This window comes from Magnolia sinica, chromosome 18 (assembly GCF_029962835.1).
Source record: "Magnolia sinica isolate HGM2019 chromosome 18, MsV1, whole genome shotgun sequence".
Taxonomy (NCBI): Eukaryota; Viridiplantae; Streptophyta; class Magnoliopsida; order Magnoliales; family Magnoliaceae; genus Magnolia; species Magnolia sinica.
This window is the reverse complement of record NC_080590.1, coordinates 38381670-38403840: the sequence shown is the minus strand read 5'-3', so window position 1 is coordinate 38403840 and position 22171 is coordinate 38381670. Positions and strand designations below refer to the sequence as shown.

General features: G+C 40.3%; 1 long non-coding RNA gene across 1 annotated transcript; it reads left to right on the top strand.

Annotated features, from left to right (window-relative positions):
- Window positions 1-1242: 1242 nt before the first annotated feature.
- On the top strand, window positions 1243-21227 carry LOC131233877 (uncharacterized). Its single transcript, XR_009165387.1, has 3 exons — window positions 1243-1299; window positions 20890-20914; window positions 21043-21227. It is a non-coding gene; the product is annotated as an uncharacterized LOC131233877 (long non-coding RNA).
- The last annotated feature ends 944 nt before the right edge of the window (window positions 21228-22171 follow it).

Below are 22171 nucleotides of genomic sequence, written 5' to 3'. Positions count from 1 at the left end.
AATAGGTGTATATCAGGATGAATATGATGAAATATATTGTTAACAGGTGTATATCAGGAATTTTAAGCGCAATTTTAAAAAGTATATTTAAAAAAAAAAAGACTTTTAGCAACGAAAAATTTCGTAGCTAAAAGTGTTGTAATTTTTAGCAGCGAATATACTCGCTGCTAAAAAGGCTTGTAAAGTTTTTTTAGCGACGAAAACATTCGTCGTAAAAAACGGAAGTACTTTTATCAGCGAAAATTTTCACTGCTAAAAAGTCTTGTACAGTTTTTTTGCAACAAAAATTATCGTCGCTAGAGAGGAACAAATTTTTAGCAGCGAAAATTTTCGCTGCTAAAAAGGCTTGTAAAGTTTTTAGCAACGAAAATATTCGTCGTCAAATAACGGAAATATTTTTAGCAACGAAAATTTTCGCTGCTAAAAGTATTGTACAGTTTTTTCTGCAACGAAAATTATCGTCGTTAAAAAGGAACGAATTTTAAGCAGCGAAAATTGTCGCTGCTAAAAGTCTTGTACAGTTTATTTTGCAATGAAAATTATCGTTGCTATAAAGTAACGAATTTTTAGCAGCGAAAATTTTCGCTGCTAAAAGTCTTGTACAGTATTTTAGCAGCGAAAATGTTCGCTGTTAAAAAGGCTTGGATAGTTTTTTTGCGACGAAAATGTTCGCCGCTAAAACAAATACTTTTGGCAGCGAAAAATTTCGCCGCTAAAAAGTCTTGCACAGTTCTTTTAGCAGCGAAAATATTCGCTGCGAAAAGTTTTTGGTAGTTTTTTGGCGACGAAAAGTTTTGCTGCTAAAAGTAACAAATTTTTAGCAGCGAAAAGTTTCGCTGCTAAAAAGTCTTGCGCAGTTCTTTTAGCAGCGAAAATATTCGCTGCGAAAAGTTTTTCGTAGTTTTTTGGCGACGAAAAGTTTTGCGCTAAAAGTAGCAAATTTTTAGCAGCGAAAATTTTCGCTGCTAAAAGTGTCGAACATTGATTTTCAGCGACGAAAATTTTCGTCGCTACAAGTCTTTATTTAGCGACGATTTAATTTTTTCGCCGTTAAATGGCATGTACGTCGGTCTTTTAGCGACGAAGTTGGCGACGAAAAATTTCGTCGCTAAATTGTTTTAGCTACGAAAATCTGGATTTTAGCGACGAAAATTTTCGTTGCTAAAAGTGGTTTTTCTTGTAGTGAGGTTTAAGGATTTGAGTTTAGGTTATAGGATTAGGTTATGGTTTAGGTTTAGGTTATAGGTTTTGGGATTTGAGAATGGGTTCGGGTTTAGGTAGGTTTTGGTTTTGGTTTAGGTTATAGGTTTTTGGATTTGAGAATAGGTTCGGGTTTAGGTTATAGGTTTTGGTTTTGGTTTAGGTTATAGGTTTTGATTTAGGTTATAGGTTATAGGTTTATGTTAAGGTTTAGGTTTAGGTTAAAGGTTTTGGGATTTGAGAATGAGTTCAAGTTTAGGTTATAGGTTTTGGTTTTGGTTTAGGTTATAGGTTTTGGTTTAGGTTATAGGTTTTGGGATTTGAGAATGGGTTCGGGCTTAGATTATAGGTTTTGGTTTTGGTTTAGGTTTAGGTTATAGGTTTTGGTTTAGGTTATAGTTTATAGGTTTAGGTTAAGGTTTAGGTTTAGGTTATAGGTTTTGGGATTTGAGAATGGGTTCAGGTTTAGGTTATAGGTTTTGGTTTTGGTTATAGGTTTTGAGATTTGAGAATGGGTTCGGATTTAGGTTATATGTTTTGGTTTTGGTTTAGGTTTATGTTATAGGTTTTTGGATTTGAGAATGGGTTATGGTTTAGGTTTAGGAAATCGGGTTCAGGTTCGAGATTGGGTTTAAGTTTGGGTTTTCAAGTTTAGGTTTAGGTTTAGGTTAGGGAGTTAAGATTAGGATTAGGTGTAGGTTTAGCTTTAGGGAATTGAGTTTAGGTTATAGTTTTAGGGAGAAGTTAGGTTTAGGTTATAGGTTTTAGGATTTGGGAATAGTTTTAGGTTATAAGTATAGGTTTAGGTTAGGTTATAGGTTAAGGTTTAGGGATTTGAGTTTAGGCTATAGGTTTAGGTTTGGGTCTAGGTTTAGGTTTAGGGAATTGAGTTTAGGTTATAGGTTTAGGGAAAGGTTAGGTTTAGGTTATAGGTTTTGGGATTTGGGAATAGTTTTAGGTTATAAGTATAGGTTTAGGTTAGGTTATAAGTTATGGTTTAGGGATTTGAGTTTAGGTTATATGATTAGGTTTAAGTTTAGGTTTAGGGATTTGAGTTTAGGTTATAGGTTTAGGTTTAGGTTTTAGGTTTAGGTTTAGATTTAGGTTTGAGTTTTGGGATTTGAGAATGGGTTCGGGTTTAGGTTATAGGTTTTGGTTTCGGTTTAGGTTATAGGTTTTGGGATTTGATAATGGGTTCAGGTTTAGGTTATAGGTTATAGGTTTTGGTTTTGGTTTAGGTTATAGGTTTTGATTTAGGTTATAGTTTAACGGTTTAGGTTAAGGTTTAGGTTGAGGTTATAGGTTTTTTGGATTTGAGAATGGGTTCGGGTTTAGGCTATAGGTTTTGGTTTTGGTTTAGGTTATAAGTTTTGGTTTAGGTTATAGGTTTTAAGTTTAGGTTATAGGTTATAGGATTTGAGAATGGTTCGGGTTTAGGATATAGGTTTTGGTTTTGGTTTTGATTATATGTTTTGATTTAGGTTATAGGTTATAAGTTTAGGTTTTAGGTTTTGGTTTTAGTTTTGATTTAGGTAGGTTATAGGTTTAGGTTAAGGTTTAGGGAAAGGTAATAGGTTTTGATTTAGGTTATAGGTTATAGGTTTAGGTTTTAGGTTTAGGTTTAGGTTTAGGTTTTGATTTATGTTATATGTTATAGGTTTAGGTTAAGGTTTAGGTTTAGGTTATAGGTTTTGGGGTTTGAGAATGAGTTCGGGTTTAGGTTATAGGTTTTGGTTTTGGTTTAGGTTTAGGTTATAGGTTTTAGTTTAGGTTATAAGTTTTTGGATTTGAGAATGAGTTCGGGTTTAGGTTATAGGTTTTGGTTTTGGTTTAGGTTATAGGTTTTGATTTACGTTATAGGTTAACGGTTTAGGTTAAGGTTTAGGTTTAGGTTATAGGTTTTTGGATTTGAGAATGGGTTCGGGTTTATGTTATAAGTTTTGGTTTTAGTTTAGGTTTAGGTTTAGGTTATAGGCTTTTGGATTTGAGAATGGGTTATGGTTTAGGTTTAGGAAATCGGGTTCAGGTTCGGGATTGGGTTTAAGTTTGGGTTTTCAAGTTTAGGTTTAGGTTTAGGTTAGGGAGTTGAGATTAGGATTAGGTGTAGGTTTAGCTTTAGGGAATTGAGTTTAGGTTATAGGTTTAGGGAGAGGTTAGGTTTAGGTTATAGGTTTTGGGATTTAGGAATAGTTTTAGGTTATAAGTATAGGTTTATGTTAGGTTATAGGTTAAGGTTTAGGGATTTGAGTTTAGGCTATATGTTTAGGTTTAGGTCTAGGTTTAGGTTTAGAGAATTGAGTTTAAGTTATAGGTTTAGGGAAAAGTTAGGTTTAGGTTATAAGTTTTGGGATTTGGGAATAGTTTTAGGTTATAAGTATAGGTTTAGGTTAGTGTAACACCCTAAAATTCGGGTGTCGAGCATAACTCAGCTCCCGAGTTCCAAAACATCTCTTATGTAACATATTTAATGATGGATGTATGTTGTCTGTATGAGTACATAAAACATGGAATAGATTAAGCCAAACTGCAAATATAATTCAGGGATAAGTGAAGAATGCAAGCAGAAGACTTAAAGAAATATAGGTGTACATGTGTAAATCCTTGAAATACATAGACATACCAGGTCATACTTACAAGTGTTTCTATCAAAAATTACAAGTATCAATTACATCATTTATACCTAAAAGAAATCTCAGAATCCCGCGCATCAGAACAAGGCTCACTAGAACTCGTCTGAAAACTTCATGAAGGAAAATGCAGCCTCATCATCATCAAACTCCTGCTCTGCCTCAGGAGCCGCATCCACATCTGCAACTAAGACAGAGTCTGGTGGGTGTTTAAACACCGTCCCAAAACGTGGGAGTGAGTGATCAACTCAGTGAAATAATAAAGCAAAGGTTAACATGTTATCAATTCAATCAAGCAGTAATGATAAAGCAGAATAATCAAACATGTCCTAAGTACTCTTGTTAGTGCAAGAATGTATGTAGAATGGTGCGTGCCCTCACACGTACACTCTCAGCGTCTTCATCTTACGTTACGCATGACATCGCCTCAAAGTGCGCCAAGTCTACAAAGCACATGCAATTGCAGTGCATGAACATGATTACCAAGTTGTTATTAGTCCTTTTCATACAGCAAGATTGGGAAGCTAAGATACCTTCCTCATATCAATGTCCAAACAGTAATCCATTCTAGGGTCGTCAGTCCTAGATCCTTTCATACGATCATATGGTTTCAAGTCGTTGCAAAGGGCTCGTCACCAATCAATGCACGCCTATCATACCTTCGTTACTACACTAAGGCTCGTCACCTCAATGCGATATCCAGGTATGCTCGAGGTCACTACAAAGGGCTCGTCACCAATCAATGTAGGCCGACAGCGCGAATATAGTGTCCCATACCACCACCATCGGTTCACGAGTTTGGTTGCTCACTGGCACTACGGGGAGGCTCATCACCCAAGCGTACGCCGACAGCTTGACCACGGTGTCCCATACCACGATGTCCGGCTCATGAGTCTTAGCGGATCAAGGTACAACGATTAACAGGATTTGCACTGATAAGTTTGGTACCTTAGATTCAAGCAATAGCATCCATACATGGTGAACATACATTGGAGAATCGGGTTACTTGACAAACTCGACTAGCACAAGCGCATGTTGGGTTGAATGACATAGAGTGTGCAAACACTCCGTGTGGCCAAACCACTGTCGACAACTCTAATACGACTCGGGTTTGTCAAATCACGTCCTTTGTGGCGAAAGCAACCTCAGCCACAATCTCAAGGCCGATTACCGATTTCCTGGACTATTCATAGTCCCAAACATATTCCACTAGAACAGATATTCATATCTAGAATTTAGAATAGTAATGGAATAACAACTCAAATCATGTTGTATGTAAGCACTTGAAGAATATTAACTTAACATGGATTTTCACATAAGTAATACTTGAAATTAAACAACAAGGAATGTAACTTGCATGAAGGAAATCATACACACTAATAGGAGAGTTGAGAATCACTTCTCAACGCCCATACTAGGTTGATACATCACATATCAGAACATTCAGACATTTCTACAAACACTTAGAATACATAGGTCAACATACATGACGTATGTTGGAATACACACATCTAGACAATTCCTTTTGCCAAGGAGTTGTCACACATACATCTAGCATAAATACACGACAAATAATCATGGCAATCACATGTTCATAATTTATACGTATACGGTACTTTATACATCTATAAAGAATACACAAATCTCAATATAACATATGCATATCAGGAACGCATAATAAACAAAGCATTTGGCATGTGAAATCTCATCCATAACAAGAATAAACCATTAGCTGGCATTGAAAGCCTTGAAAACCATAACCTATACAGTTAAAGTCCGCACCTTAAGCCAGAAATAGAACACCGAACTGATTCAGACGATATGTCTTCGTCAACGGCGACAGAACAACCTAAGGCAAGAATAGAAATGAGCTACAACAACACATAGATTCATCTAAGCTCTAACACAGATTAGGGTTAGGTTAACTTACCCAAGGATGAACTTAGAATCGCCGGAATAACGATTCAAACTGATGGTTTAAGGATGAAGAAGAACAGGAAAGAATCTAAGATGATTCACCAACTTTCTCTCTCACTTTCTCTCTCTTTTCCTCTCTCTTTCTTAGCTAGGGTTAGGAAATTCGTATGGAAAAGAGAGCTAGGGTTTGAAGGTCTTTTTTATAGGCCTAACATTGATGAAAATAACCCCAGGGCCAAGGTATACTTAGGTTATAACCAAAACAAACCTCTCTCGATCCAACGAAACACTTTCGGTGGGCCTTTTTCCACGAAAGGTCGGACTTAAGCTCACTGACCATGGATCTAGGTCAGACTGAGTTTTCGTACCTATCAGCTTTACAGATCAGTCGTGGCGGACCACACTCAATTCAACGGTCACCGAAACTCGATCAGGTCCACAAGCATTATGACATGCCTGGGCCACCTTCCCTGATCAGAGGGTGAAATTGGGTTAGAATCCAACGGTCAGATTGCTTAAAATCATCACGCAAGCGACACGACTCAGATTTCATAAAAGTATATTTAATTTCCACCGTTCTCACACTCTTTACTCCGGACTCAATCAAATCGACCCAGAACATCATCTGGACTTGATTTTTGAGGTGATGACCAAGTCCAACATGGTGACCAATGCAGCCTAAGATCATCGCTATTGGACTTTCGACGCGCGGTCCAAGTCCGATCCAAAGTTTCCAAAAATTCCTAAGAGCAACTGGATTTAGCGATGAATCCCAGATTTCAGAGTAACCTAGCACTAATGATTCTACAAGTTTTGAGTCATGCAGATCAAATTTAAAGTGATTGATGCTAATTTCACAAGCAATCGAGTTTAGCGCTAATTACCCCACAAATAGCTTCTAAGGAAAATAGAGGTAGTACTCGGGTCAAGGCACAAAATTTCCCGGGTCATTACGATCTAACCCTCTTAAAGAAAAATTCGTTCTCGAAATTCATACCTTCTCATATTCCTAAAAAATCTGAGGGTAGCACTTTCTAACCTCAGCTTCAGATTCCCAAGTAGCCTCTTCCTCACTATGATGCGTCCAAAGAACTTTCACAAGAGGGATGACCTTGCTACGCAATACCTGCTCCTTCCTGTCAAGGATACACGTCGGTCGCAGTACATATGTGGCATCCTCGCTCAACTGCACCTGCTCCCAACTAATGATATGTAAAGGATCAGGAACGTACTTCTTTAGCATAGAAACATGAAATACGTTATGCACGCCCGCAAGTGGTGTGGGCAAAGCAAGGCGGTATGCTACCGCTCCCACTCGATCCAGAATTTGAAATGGACCAATAAATTGCGGCGTGAGCTTTCCTTTCTTACCGAACCGCAGAACTCCCTTCATAGGAGAGACCTTAAGAAATACATGGTCTCCAACCTCAAACTCAAGCGGTCACCGCCTCATATCAGCGTAACTCTTCTGCCTACTCTGCGCTGTCAGAAGTCGATGTCGAATGATGTCAACTTTCTCTGAAGTCGCCTGCACCAACTCTGGGCCAATCAAACTACGCTCGCCAACTTTTGCCCAGCAATGCGGTGCCTGCACGAGCGACCATACAATGCCTCATAGGGAGCCATGCTGATACTCGCCTGGAAACTGTTATTATACGCGAACTCTGTATACTGGAGACAATCATCCCAACTGTCCTTGAAATCTAAGACACAAGCTCGTAACATGTCTTCCAGGATCTGATTCACATGTTCCGTCTACCCATCTGTCTGCGGATGAAACGCGGTGCTGAACTTCAATTTCACACCCATCGCTTCTTGTATACGAGTCCAGAAGATAGATGTGAAACGCGTGTCTTTATCAGATACAATCTCCAAGGAAACTCCATGCAGACGCACAATCTCTTTGATATACAATCTAGCCAGCTCGTCTGTAGAGTTTGTGACTCTGATCGGTAAGAAATGAGCCGACTTCGTCAATCGGTCGATGATCACCCAAATAGAGTCATGTCCCTTCCTCGTTCTCGACAACCTTGAAATAAAATCCATAGAGATGAAGTCCCACTTTCATTCTGCTATGGGCATGGGCTGCAGCAACCCAGGAGGTCGGCGATGCTCTGCCTTGACCTGCTGGCACATGAGACAATGAGATACAAACTTAGCAATGTGAACCTTCATGTTGTCCCACCAATATGATCTTCTTATATCTTGATACATCTTCGTGCTACCTGGATGCATCGCAAGCTTAGAACTATGGGCTAACTCGAGAACCTCCCATCTCAAGTCAGGAATGTCTGGGACACATAACTGGCCCTGAAGTCGTAGGCCCCCATCAGAACTAATACTCCACTCGGAGTTCTCATCTGTACCAACCCGCTTTCTCATCTTCGCCAAAAACTCATCATCTGCTTGAGCTGTAACGATCTTCTCATCGATGAGAGGCTGTACACAAATGTGTGCGATAACTTCATACGGCTCTTCCACCGTAAGTTTCTGCTCAAAGTCTTGCACAAACTCCAACATGTCCCATTCTGCTATCATCAGTGGAGCCGCAAACTCTATAGCCTTCTTGCGACTCAACACATCTACTACAAGCTTCGCCTTGCCCGGATGGTAAGAAACATCGAATTTAAAGTCTTTCAATGTTTCCATCCATCGGCGCTGCCTCATATTCAAATCACGTTGCGTGAAGATATACTTAAGGCTCTTGTGGTCGCAAAAGAGCTCGAACTCCTCTCTATAGAGGTAATGTCTCCAGAGCTTTAATGCGAAAATGACAGCTGCTAACTCCAGGTCGTGTGTAGGGTAATTCTCTTCGTGTTTCCTCAACTGTCTCGAAGCATAAGCAATCACCCAGTCCTCCTGTATAAGGACATAACCCAGGCCAACGCGAGAGGCGGCAGTATATATCATATACTTAACCCCTTACTTTGGCAATACTAGCACAAGGGCGGACGTCAACTTGTCCTTCAGCTCTTGAAAAGCTAACTCGACCATCTCATTCCAAGCAAACTTCAAATTTTTACGTGTCAACTGAGACAATGGTCTCGCTATCTTTGAGAAGTCTCGAATGAAGCGTCGATAATAGCCTGCTAGACCTAGAAAACTCCTCACCTTGGTAACTGAACCAGGCTGCTTCCAATCTTGAACTGCAGCTACCTTGGCAAGATCGACAGCTATTCCTTCCTTGGACACCACATGTCCCAGGAACTTGACTTCTTCTTTCCAGAAATCGCATTTCTTGAACTGAGCAAAAAGCTGATTCTTCCTAAGAGAATCCAAGACCACTCTTAAGTGCTCCTCGTGCTCTTCCCGACTCACAGAATAAATCAAGATGTCATCGATAAAGACAATGACGAATCGGAACAAGAATGGCCGAAACACCCGGTTCATCAGATCCATGAACACGGCCGGTGCGTTCGTAAGACCGAACGACATCACAAGGAACTCATAGTGACCGAAGCTAGGCCTGAAAGCGGTCTTCTGCACGTCCTCATTCTTGACGCAAAACTGATGATACCCTGACTACAAATCAACCTTCGAAAAGTACCGTGCCCCTTTCAACTGATCAAACAGATCATCAATCCTAGGCAAAGGGTACTTATTCTTCACAGTCATTTGATTCAACCTGCGATAATCAATACATAATCGCAAGGAACAATCTTTCTTCTTCACAAACAAGACAGGTGCTCCCCAAGGAGACACACTAGGCCGAATAAAGCCCAAATCCAATAAACCATCTATCTGCTTCCTCAATTCTTCCATTTCACTTGGAGGCATACGATAGGTGGGCAAAGAAATGGGTGCCGCACCAGGCATGAAATCGATAGTAAAGTCAATCTCACACTGTGGAGGTAATCCAGGAATCGACTCAAACACATCTTCAAATTTCTAAACTACAGGCGTGCTTTCAAACACCGATTCAGCCATACTCTCCAATAGAGAAGTATAATAATCAAGACGAAAAGGGTAACTGACCTTAACTGGGAAAGTAACTGTCTCACCCTCAGGTCCATGGATTGTCACCGACCTTGCTTCACAATCAATCTCTACTCGTAACCTCGTGAGACAATCCATACCCATAATAACATCGTAAGGAAAAAGAGGTGCGATAAAGAAATCAACACGAATCGATCCACTTCCTAGATCAACCCAACAATCCATACAACGCTTGTTCATAGCAGAGGAGATCCCCATAACGGTAATGAGCGTCACTCTTTGTATCGAAAGAGTGCTCAAACCCAGACGCCTAACTGCCGCATATGATATAAGAGAGGTAGTGGACCCTGTATCCACTAACATAGAAACGGGACTACTTTCAATGTGCGTTGTAACCTTGAAGGATCTCGGCACCAAGTCAGACATAGGCGCTTCAGCTGAGAGCGCATGAACTCGAGCCTGCTGCTGACGATTCGGCGGAGGAACCATGGGCCGCTGAGGTGGCCTAAAGCTAGGTACAGCAGGTCTGAAGGATGGATGAGCTGGCGCTGAACAAAGAGGTGGAGGTGAAATAACCGGAGACATTGGACGGCTGATCCTCTGCGGTGGAGTAAAACCACTGGCCCACATACACGAAAAGCAAAAACGATCCAAATGCCCCATCTTTCCACAATACGAACAGCGTAGATCAGCTCTCATCTGCTGAGCGGGCAGCGCTGAACGCCTCGGAGGAGAATCTGCCCATGGCCTCTTGCTGAGAAAAGGTGCACTCTGAAAATCAGGTCGCAGCCTAGGAACCATAGGTGCATGCATACGGGACGACCTGTCCCCGTCCTGGTCAGCTCGCAAGGACATACTCACCAACTCCGCATAGGAAGAAATGCTAGCACAGCATATCTTCGATCGGATCTCAGGCCTCAATCCCTCAAAAAATTACCGCATCCTCATCGGCTAATCACCCAGAATCAAGGGAACATAACGACCTAGCTCAGTGAACCGGTTCTCATACTTCGTCACCGACATCCCTCCCTAGCGGAGGCGAAGGAACTCACTCTCCTTCTCATATCGGTACGTAACCGGAAAATACTTCTCGTGGAAGTGTGCCTCAAATGCCAGCCACGACCACTCATATCCTTCCTCGATAGTGTGAAGAACACTGTCCCACCATAAACTGGCCTCCTTCTCAAACATGAAAGAGCCAAGCTCCACCTGCTCAACCACTGAACAGTGCAGCGGTCTCAGCATCTTAGAGATGTGATCAATCCAGTACTCAGCCTCCTCGGGTCTATGAGAACCCGCAAATGTAGGAGGTCGTAAGCACTGAAATCGCTCGAAAGTGCCACTCACATTAGCTCTCCCAGATGGGGGCATAGGTGAAGCAGGTGGAGTCGCCCCCACTGACTGAGAAAAGATGCCAGCCATGGAAGACAGGAACTGCTGTTGCTGCTGCTACTGGTGCTGCTGCTGCTGCTGAATCTGCTGCTGCTGCATTAACAGCATCATCTGCTCAAACCTATCTGAAGGCGGAGCAGACGAAGATGCACGGCTCAGCTCAGGAACCGAAGGCGTGACTGGAGGAGCCATAGGTGTCGGCCCAACACCAGCATGAGACGGGCCCGACTGTGGATCCGTCTAGCTATCGCTTAGGGGAGGAACCCCAGCAAGCGACTCAACCAAGGAGAGACGGGCCGAAGTCTTCGAACCCTTAGGAGGCATACCCTACATTCAACAGAGGATGCAACCTGTAAGATTCTACGTCCATATAATCCATCCAACAGCAATCACAGCACAATTTTAAAGATAAACAACATGCATTCCATTTAACAAAATTTGTCGCAATACAAGTAGTGTAGAATTACATGAATCACGACAGGGAAAGCATGTGAACTACAACATCTAAAACTTCAAACAACAACAAACAACTTCTAACTACAAAGCCAACAACGGCTACACCCAGAAAGAAACAACACAACAAAGTAAAGGATGAATACAACGACAACTACACGTTGAAATCAAGAGATGGAGGTGGGGCACCCTTATCCTGGAAGCAACACAGGATAGACTTCAGAGTTCGAGTCACCTTCTTGAACTTATGCTTCACAAGGCCTCGAAGATCCACTATATCCTGGAGTATAACAGCCTGCCCTTCCTCAAGCCGTGTGAGACGGGCATCTCTGGCAGCCTAATCTGCGCTCTGCTCTGGTGCAACAGGAGGAGAGCTATCACTCGTATCCTATGCCTCAACCTCTTCCTCATCCTGCTCTGTTTCTTCTTCAATCTTAGCTCCACCTTTAGCATAACTCTCATCCTCATCACTCTCCGACTCATCCTCACTCTCTGAGGCCTGTGGACGAGGACCAATCTCCATCTGTTTAAGGGTCGTCAGATTAATGTGACGAATAGGTACCGGCTTTTCTGCCCCAAGCTAATAGCCAAACTCATGTGCAAGCTTACAAATAAGTCGGCCAAATGGAAGCGAGTCGATCCTCCTACTCGAACGAGCGATGAGAATAATCTGGCGCAGAATGTACGTCAGCACACATAACTTCGCTCCTTGCCCCACCTGATACAGAAAATCTACCATCAAGCGCGTACACTCGCTGCAGTTGCTCCACCTTGGATAAAATTGAACATACACATGTGGTGAAGCAAGCGAAAGTCGTCCGTCATGTTGGTAGCTAGAAGACTTCTATTAGGCTGCCATTCGACCAGACGACCACACAAGAGCTGGGTGCGACGATCCCTCTTGCGCATACTGTTCAAATTCTTCTCACTAGTATGCACCTCTCCAAGTGGCACATTCAGGAGTCGGGATATCAAAGCGACGTTGACTATGGCCTCCCGACCACTATCACAAGGAATCTTGAACTGCAGAGGCTCCAGCGAAGGATCACAAATATTGGCATAAAAAGCTCGAATAATGCTTGCATTAGCGCGATACTCGCCTTCAAACAAGGGACACCAACTAGCCTCTTCCAGGCGCTCCAACAATAAAAACTCGCCATACAGCTGCGGATCAACATGAGCCTCAAAAAGGACCCTACGGCCTTCATAGACTCCATGCGATAACTCTGCCAACAAGGTTCTTCCAATGGGAGCTCGAGGATCAAGGTCCTACTTGGTTTGAAATTCATGGGTGGCAGTCGTGCTCGCGGCGGCACCTCTCGACCTCCGTGCACGGGTTGAGTGGCTAGGCCCGGCTTCATCCACGGGCGCTCTCTTCTTCCCCATCAAAGAAAGAAGAGTGGAGATGGAAAAGATGGCCATGATAAACTCAAAGAGGGCCATGAGAAATGAGGGAAAGAGAGAAATAGGAAGGATGGTGAAGCTTCCACACACTTGAGATCCCAAAGGAGGATTTAAGAGCCCAAATGAGAAGAAAAGAAAGTGTAAACAACAATGGGGGGTGAGGTTTGAAATGGGTTGAAGGGGTGTGCATGAAAATGGAAGAAGAAGAAGATTTGAGGAGAGATTTGGTGGAGTTTTGAGAAGAACTTGGAGAAAAGGAGAGCTTGGGAGAGTGAATTGTGAAGGAAGTAGGGCTTAGAAAGGGATATAATCAGCAAACCGTGAAAGGGTGGGCCACATTAGGCCACATGAGCGTCGGCCCGAGCCGGCCTGGCCCACTGATCGGCGAGGGCTCGCCGAACCGGCGAGGACATCGCCTGTCTCTGGACTGTCGGGCGATGGCTCGCCATTTGGGCGAGGTCCTCATGGTCCCTTAGCTCTAAATGAGGTGGGTCCCCCCTGGGCCCCACTGGAAATGCCCCGATCGGCCCCTTTGCTTGGTTCAACGCCTATCGGGCCATTCGGATGGAAATCTGATACAAACAAAGATTTCTTGACAATTAAAGGGTTAAGATGGAAAGATAAACCATCTAGACTCATTAATAGATGGTCCAGAAGAGATTTTGGGTCGTTGTGTGTGATCAGGAGTGGGACAGACTCGATCTCGGCGATCATTTTTAGTAAACTTTCGCCGATAGAAGCAACAGGACACAAGCACACATTCTATGATAAACTCGCACCCAAACATGTAAGTGCTATAGTTTCTATCCCTCTTTGTTGTCATATTTGTAGTGCCAAAATCACTATTATACTCTGTTATATATAACTTGCATAAGTGAAGCTTTCTCAAGGATCAACATTCATTAACAAGCTAAGCTCACAACAAGTAAAGCTCTCAAGTACAAGACTCAAGATCTTGAATGCAAGAACTGCTCACAAAACAAGACTCAAGATGAAAAGAAAGTACAAAGCTGAAACTCAAGCTGATCTCAAGACTCAAGTTGAAACTCAAGCTGAACTCAAGACTCAAGCTGAAACTCAAGCCATTTTCAAGATTGAGTTACATGAAGAGTTCAACTACATCAAGACTTCAAGACTGATACTTCAAGGTCACTTGTTCCTAATGCTTCAATGTCCATACTTCATGATTGAGGTTTATTTGACCATAGGATGACCTTAGAAGTAGGTCATTTTGGATACATAAGTCGAATGTTATTTTTCATGTGATTGGTCAGTTCTTCGACTAGTGCTAGGCCTTCTTCGACTAGTCCTAGACTTGCTTCGACCAGTCTAAGAAATTCCTCGACCAGTCGTAAGTTTGTTACAAATTTCGGATAAAATCTGTTAGCCTTCGACTAGTCCTGGAATCTGTTCGACCAGTCGTAGGAACAATGTCGACTGATCTTCGACCAGTCGTAAAATCTACGACTCGAAGTCCAGCGAGTTTTATAGGTTCTTCGACCGATCGAAGGAAACCTACGACGATTGTAGGTGACCTACGACGATCGTAGGAGAGCTACGACCGATCATAGAACGTGCGAGCATATCCCGCCGATTTTTCAAATATCTTGGCTTGACTAGTCGAAGAGCACTCTAGACCAGTCGAAGACCCGATCTTCTCACCTATAAATAGTGCACGAATCTCAGAAGAAATTATCGATTTAATTAAAGTATTCAAGCCAATCTTCGTCGAACTTCTGAGAGATAATTCTATGCTCCATCTAAGTTAAGTGTGCTTATTTAATATTCTCTTTCCTTAGCTTTATTTTAATTGATTTTGTTTCTTATATTCCAATCTGATTTGATAAAGAGAAATTATTATTCCCTTTCTTTGGAATCAAAATCAATTAAGGCAAGCCCTATTTGGTTTAATTTAAAATCTATTAGAACTAGAACCATTGTAATCGAGTACTGGACATTGAACTTGGACATTCAATCATCTACTTTGATTTGGTTCTACCGGGCTGCTACAACGAAGGAGATTTTCAGGTATTTTACATATTGTAAATTCCTTTCTATTATTTTAATTTCTTTCAAGATTTGCCAGAAAAATCTTGTTATTTTGGTTATCTGAGGAAAGCCAGGAAAACTCAGAAGTGGGGTTTTTTTTAATTGTGTAAGCCCACATACAAAGACACAATTGTAAGGGTTTTGGGTGAACCTGGGAAAACCTATTTTTAGTGAACGCTAATATCCCCTGTGTGAGGATATTAGGAGTGGAGTAGCATTTTGTGTGGCTGTTGTTTAACAGTTGGTGAACACATAGGTGAACCACTATAATCCCTTAAGTTGTGGTTGACTGTTTTATTCTTCTAATTTTTTATTCTTTTTGTGGGATGTATGTATGGTGGTGAATGTTGTAATTATTTCAAGCTTTGTGAGAATGTTGTAATAGCTTAGAATTTACTTTCTGCTATCCTTTATAAGCTTGATTTTCAATTTCATTTGAAAGTTGTTCCAGCAAGGTTGCCCTGCCATTTTTATGGTGTATGGCTGTCTCTAGAACAATACATTTTTAATTACAAGTTATTTCATTACAGTTTATATTTAATTCTGTATTCCTCTTCGATTTGAGACTTGATATAAAGACCTTTCTAGAAATAAGGTTGTCCTACCATAAACTCTGTTTTTGGTGTAAGGTTGTCCTTAGAATAACATTTGTATCAACCTCTCAAGATCTGAATTTTGAGGTTGTTTTTCTTTCCTGCATTGTTATTTAATTTAGCTATCATTTTCTTTATTATTCCGCTGTTATAAGTTTTTATTTGGCATTGTCCTATTCACCCCCCCTCTAGGACATATAGCTTGGCCTTTTCAAAACACACTAAGGTGGCGACAGCGTGCGGTGTGTAACCATAACCCTGGTCCGGTTTAATCCAATTCATGCTCTGATACCAACTTGTGACGCCCTGAAATTCAGGGTCGAGCATAACTCAGCTCCCGAGTTCCAAAACATTACTTATGCAACATATTTAATGATGGATGTATGTTGTTTGTATGAGTACATAAAACATGGAATAGATTAAGCCAAACTGCAAATATAATTCAGAGATAAGTGAAGAACGCAAGCGGAAGACTTAAAGAAATATAAGTGAACATGTGTAAATCCCTGAAATACATAGACATACCATGTCATACTTACAAGTGTTTCTATCAAAAATTACAAGTATCAATTACATCATTTATACCCAAAAGAAATCCCAGAATCTCGCGCTTCAGAACAAGGCTCACTAAAACCCGTCTAAAAACTGCATGAAGGAGCCGCATCCACATCTGCAACTAAGACAGAGTCTAGTGGGTGTTTAAACACTGTCCCAGAACGTGGGAGTGAGTGATCAACTCAGTAGAATAATAAAGCAAAGGTTAACATGTTATTAATTCAATCAAGCAGCAATGATAAAGCAGAATAATCAAACATGTCCTAAGTACTCTTGTTAGTGCAAGGATGTATGTAGAATGATGCGTGCCCTCACGCGTACACCCTCAGTGTCTTCATCTTACGTTACGCATGACATCGCCTCAAAGTGCGGCACGTCTACAAAGCACATGCAAATGCGGTGCATGAACATGATTACCAAGTTGTTATTAGTCCTTTTCATATAGCAGGATTGGGAAGCTAAGATACCTTCCTCATATCAATGTCCAAACAGTGATCCATTCTAGGGTCGTCAGTCCTAGATCATTTCGTACGATCATATAGTTTCAGGTCGTTACAAAGGGCTCGTCACCAATCAATGCATGCCTATCATACCTTCGTTACTACACTAAGGCTCGTCACCTCAATGCGGTATCCAGGTATGCTCGAGGTCACTACAAAGGACTCGTCACCAATCAATGTAGGCCGACAGCACGAATATAGTGTCCCATACTGCCATAATCGGCTCACGAGTTTGGTTGCTCACTGGTCACTACGGGGAGGCTCGTCACCCCAGCGTAGGCCGACAGCTCGACCACGGTGTCCCATACCACCATGTCCGGCTTATGAGTCTTAGCGGATCAAGGTACAACGGTTAACAGGATTTGCACTGGTAAGTTTGGTACCTTAGATTCCAGCAATAGCGTCCATACATGGTGAACATACATCGAAGAATCGGGTTACTTGACGAACTCGACTAGCACGAGCGCACGTTGGGTTGAATGACATAGAGTGTGCAAACACTCCGTGTGGCCAAACCACTGTCGACAACTCTAATACGACTCGGGTTTGTCAAATCACGTCCTTTGTGGCGAAAGCAACCTCAGCCACAATCTCAAGGCCAATTACCAATTTCCTGGACTATTCATAGTCCCAAACATATTCCACTAGAACAGATATTCATATCTAGAATTTAGAATAGTAATGGAATAACAACTCAAATCATGTGGTATGTAAGCACTTGAAGAATATTAACTTAACATGGATTTTCACATAAGTAATACTTGAAATTAAACAATAAGGAATGTAACTTGTATGAAGGAAATCATACACACTAATAGGAGAGTTGAGAATCACTTCTCAACGCCCATACTAGGTTGATATATCACATATCAGAACATTCAGACATTTCTACAAACACTTAGAATACATATGTCAACATACATGACGTATGTTGGAATACACACATCTGGACAATTCCTTTTATCAAGGAGTTGTCACACATACATCTAGCATAAATACATGACAAATAATCATGGCAATCACATGTTCATAATTTATACGTATACGGTACTTTATACCTCTACAAAGAATACACAAATCTCAATATAACACATGCATATCAGGAACGCATAATAAACATAGCATTTGGCATGTAAAATCTCATCCATAATAAGAATAAACCATTAGCTGATACTGAAAGCCTTGAAAACCATAACTTATACAATTAAAGTCCGCACCTTAAACCAGAAATAGAACACCGAACTGATTTTAGATGATATGTCTTCGTCAACGGCGACAGAACAACCTAAGGCAAGAATAGAAATGAGCTACAACAACACATAGACTCATCTAAGCTCTAACACAGATTAGGGTTAGGTTAACTTACCCAAGGATGAACTTAGAATCGCCGGAATAACGATTCAAACTGATGGTTTAAGGATGAAGAAGAACAGGAAAGAATCTAAGATGATTCACCAACTTTCTCTCTCACTTTCTCTCTCTTTTCCTCTCTCTTTCTTAGCTAGGGTTAGGAAATTCGTATGGAAAAGAGAGCTAGGGTTTAAAGGTTTTTTTATAGGCCTAACATTGATAAAAATAACCCCAGGGCCAAGGTATACTTAGGTTATAACCAAAACAAACCTCTCTCGATCCAACGGAATACTTCCGGTGGGCCTTTTTCCACGAAATGTCGGACTTAAGCTCACTGACCATGGATCTAGGTCAGACTGAGTTTTCGTATCGATCGGTTTTACAGATCAGCCGTGGCAAACCACACTCAATTCAACGGTTACCGAAACTCGATCAGGTCCACAAGCATCATGACATGCCTGGGCCACCTTCCCTGATTAGAGGGTGAAATTGGGTCAGAATCTAATGGTCAGATTGCTTAAAATCATCGCGCAAGCGACACGACTCAGATTTCATAAAAGTACATTTAATTTCCACCGTTCTCACACTCTTCACTCCGGACTCAATCAAATCGACTCAGAACATCATCTGGACTTAATTTTTGAGGTGATGACCAAGTCCAACATGGTGACCAATACAGCTTAAGATCATCGCTATCGGACTTTCGACGCGCGGTCCAGGTCCGGTCCAAAGTTTCTAAAAATTTCCAAGATCAACTGGATTTAGCGATGAATCCCATATTTCAGAGTAACCTGGCACTAATGATTCTACAAGTTTTGAGTCATGCAGATCAAATTTAAAGTGATTAATGCTAATTTCATAAGCAATCGAGTTTAATGCTAATTACCCCACAAATAGCTTCTAAGGAAAATAGAGGTAGTACTCGGGTCAAGGCACAAAATTTCCTGGGTCATTATAGTTAGGTTATAGGTTAAGGTTTAGGGATTTGAGTTTAGGTTATAGGATTAGGTTGCGGTTTAGGTTTAGGTTATAGGTTTTGGGATTTGAGAATGGGTTCGGGTTTAGGTTATAGGTTTTGGTTTTAGTTTAAGTTATAGGTTTTGGTTTAGGTTATAGGTTTAGGTTATAGGTTTTTGGATTTGAGAATGGGTTCGGGTTTAGGTTATAGGTTTCGGTTTTGGTTTAAGTTATAGGTTTTGGAATTTGATAATGGGTTCGGGTTTAGGTTATAGGTTTTGGATTCGGTTTAGGTTATAGGTTTTGGGATTTGATAATGGGTTCGGGTTTAGGTTATAGGTTATAGGTTTTGGTTTTAGTTTAGGTTATAGGTTTTGATTTAGGTTATAGGTTAATGGTTTAGGTTAAAATTTAGGTTGAGGTTATAGGTTTTTTGGATTTGAGAATGGGTTCAGGTTTAGGCTATAGGTTTTGGTTTTGATTTAGGTTATAGGTTTTGGTTTGGGTTATAGGTTTTAGGTTTAAGTTATAGGTTATAGGATTTGAGAATGTGTTCGGGTTTAGGATATAGGTTTTGGTTTTGGTTTTGATTTAGGTTATAGGTTATAGGTTTAGGTTTTAGATTTTTGTTTTGGTTTTGATTTAGGTTATAGGTTATAGGTTTAGGTTAAGGTTTAGGGAAAGGTAATAGGTTTTGATTTAGGTTATAGTTTATAGGTTTAGGTTTAGGTTTTGATTTATGTTATAGGTTATAGGTTTAGGTTAAGGTTTAGGTTTAGGTTTAGGTTTAGGTTATAGGTTTTGGGATTTGAGAATGGGTTCGGGTTTAGGTTATAGGTTTTAGGTTATAGGTTATAGGTTTAGGTTAAGGTTTAGGTTTAGGTTATAGGTTTTAGGATTTGAGAATGGGTTCGGGTTTAGGTTATAGGTTTTGGGATTTGAGAATGGGTTCGGGTTTAGGTTATAGGTTTTGGTTTTGGTTTAGGTTATAGGTTTTGGGATTGGTTATAGGTTTTTGGATTTGAGAATGGGTTCGGGTTTAGGTTATAGGTTTTGGTTTTGGTTTAGGTTATAGGTTTTGGTTTAGGTTATAGGTTTAAGTTATAGGTTTTTGGATTTGAGAATGGGTTCGGGTTTAGGTTATAGGTTTTGGTTTTGGTTTAAGTTATAGGTTTTGGGATTTGATAATGGGTTCGGGATTAGGTTATAGGTTTTGGTTTCGATTTAGGTTATAGGTTTTGGGATTTGATAATGGGTTCGGGTTTAGGTTATAGGTTATAGGTTTTTGTTTTGGTTTAGGTTATAGGTTTTGATTTAGGTTATAGGTTAATGGTTTAGGTTAAGGTTTAGGTTAAGGTTATAGGTTTTTTGGATTTGAGAATGGGTTCGGGTTTAGGCTATAGGTTTTGCTTTTGGTTTAGGTTATAGGTTTTGGTTTAGGTTATAGGTTATAGGATTTGAGAATGTGTTCGGGTTTAGGATATAGGTTTTGGTTTTGGTTTTAATTATATGTTTTGATTTAGGTTATAGGTTATAGGTTTAGGTTTTAGGTTTTGGTTTTGGTTTTGATTTAGGTTATACGTTATAGGTTTAGGTTAAGGTTTAGGGAAAGGTAATAGGTTTTGATTTAGGTTACAGGTTATAGGTTTAGGTTTTAGGTTTAGGTTTAGGTTTTGATTTATGTTATAGGTTATAGGTTTAGGTTAAGGTTTAGGTTTAGGTTTAGGTTTAAGTTATAGGTTTTGGGATTTGAGAATGGGTTCGGGTTTAAGTTATAGGTTTTGGTTTTGGTTTAGGTTATAGGTTTTGGGATTGGTTATAGGTTTAGGTTATAGGTTTTTGAATTTGAGAATGGGTTCGGGTTTAGGTTATAGGTTTTGGTTTTGGTTTAGGTTATAGGTTTTGGTTTTGGTTTAGGTTATAGGTTTTGATTTAGGTTATAGGTTAATGGTTTAGGTTAAGGTTTAGGTTTAGGTTATAGGTTTTTGGATTTGAGAATGGGTTCGGGTTTATGTTATAAGTTTTGGTTTTAGTTTAGGTTTAGGTTTAGGTTATTGGTTTTTGGATTTGAGAATGGGTTATGGTTTAGGTTTAGGAAATCGGGTTCAGGTTCGGGATTGGGTTTAAGTTTGGGTTTTCAAGTTTAGGTTTAGGTTTAGGTTAGGGAGTTGAGATTAGGATTAGGTGTAGGTTTAGCTTTAGGGAATTGAGTTTAGGTTATAAGTTTAGGAAAAGGTTAGGTTTAGGTTATAGGTTTTGGGATTTGGGAATAGTTTTAGGTTATAAGTATAGCTTTAGGTTAGGTTATAGGTTAAGGTTTAGGGATTTGAGTTTAGGCTATAGGTTTAGGTTTAGGTCTAGGTTTAGGTTTAGGGAATTGAGTTTAAGTTATAGGTTTAGGGAGAGGTTAGGTTTAGGTTATAGGTTTTGGGATTTGGGAATAGTTTTAGGTTATAAGTATAGGTTTAGGTTAGGTTATAGGCTAAGGTTTAGGGATTTGAGTTTAGGTTATAGGATTAGGTTACGGTTTAGGTTTAGGTTATAGGTTTTGGGATTTGAGAATGGGTTCGGGTTTAGGTTATAGGTTTTGGTTTTGGTTTAGGTTATAGGTTTTGGTTTAGGTTATAGGTTTAGGTTATAGGTTTTTGGATTTGAGAATGGGTTCGGGTTTAGGTTATAGGTTTCGGTTTTGGTTTATGGTATAGGTTTTGGGATTTGATAATGGGTTCGGGTTTAGGTTATAGGTTTTGGTTTTGGTTTAGGTTATAGGTTTTGATTTAGGTTATAGGTTAGCGGTTTAGGTTAAGGTTTAGGTTTAGGTTATAGGTTTTTGGATTTGAGAATGGGTTCGGGTTTAGGTTATAAGTTTTGGTTTTAGTTTAGGTTTAGGTTTAGGCTATAGGTTTTTGGATTTGAGAATGGGTTATGATTTAGGTTTAGAAAATCGGGTTCAGGTTTAGGATTGGATTTAAGTTTGTGTTTTCAAGTTTAGGTTTAGGTTTAGGTTAGGGAGTTGAGATTAGGATTAGGTGTAGGTTTAACTTTAGGGAATTGAGTTTAGGTTATAGGTTTAGGGAAAGGTTAGGTTTAGGTTATAGGTTTTGGAATTTGGGAATAGTTTTAGGTTATAAGTATAGGTTTAAGTTAGGTTATAAGTTAAGGTTTAGGGATTTGAGTTTAGGTTATAGGATTAGGTTTAGGTTTAGGTTTAGGGAATTGAGTTTAGGTTATTGGTTTA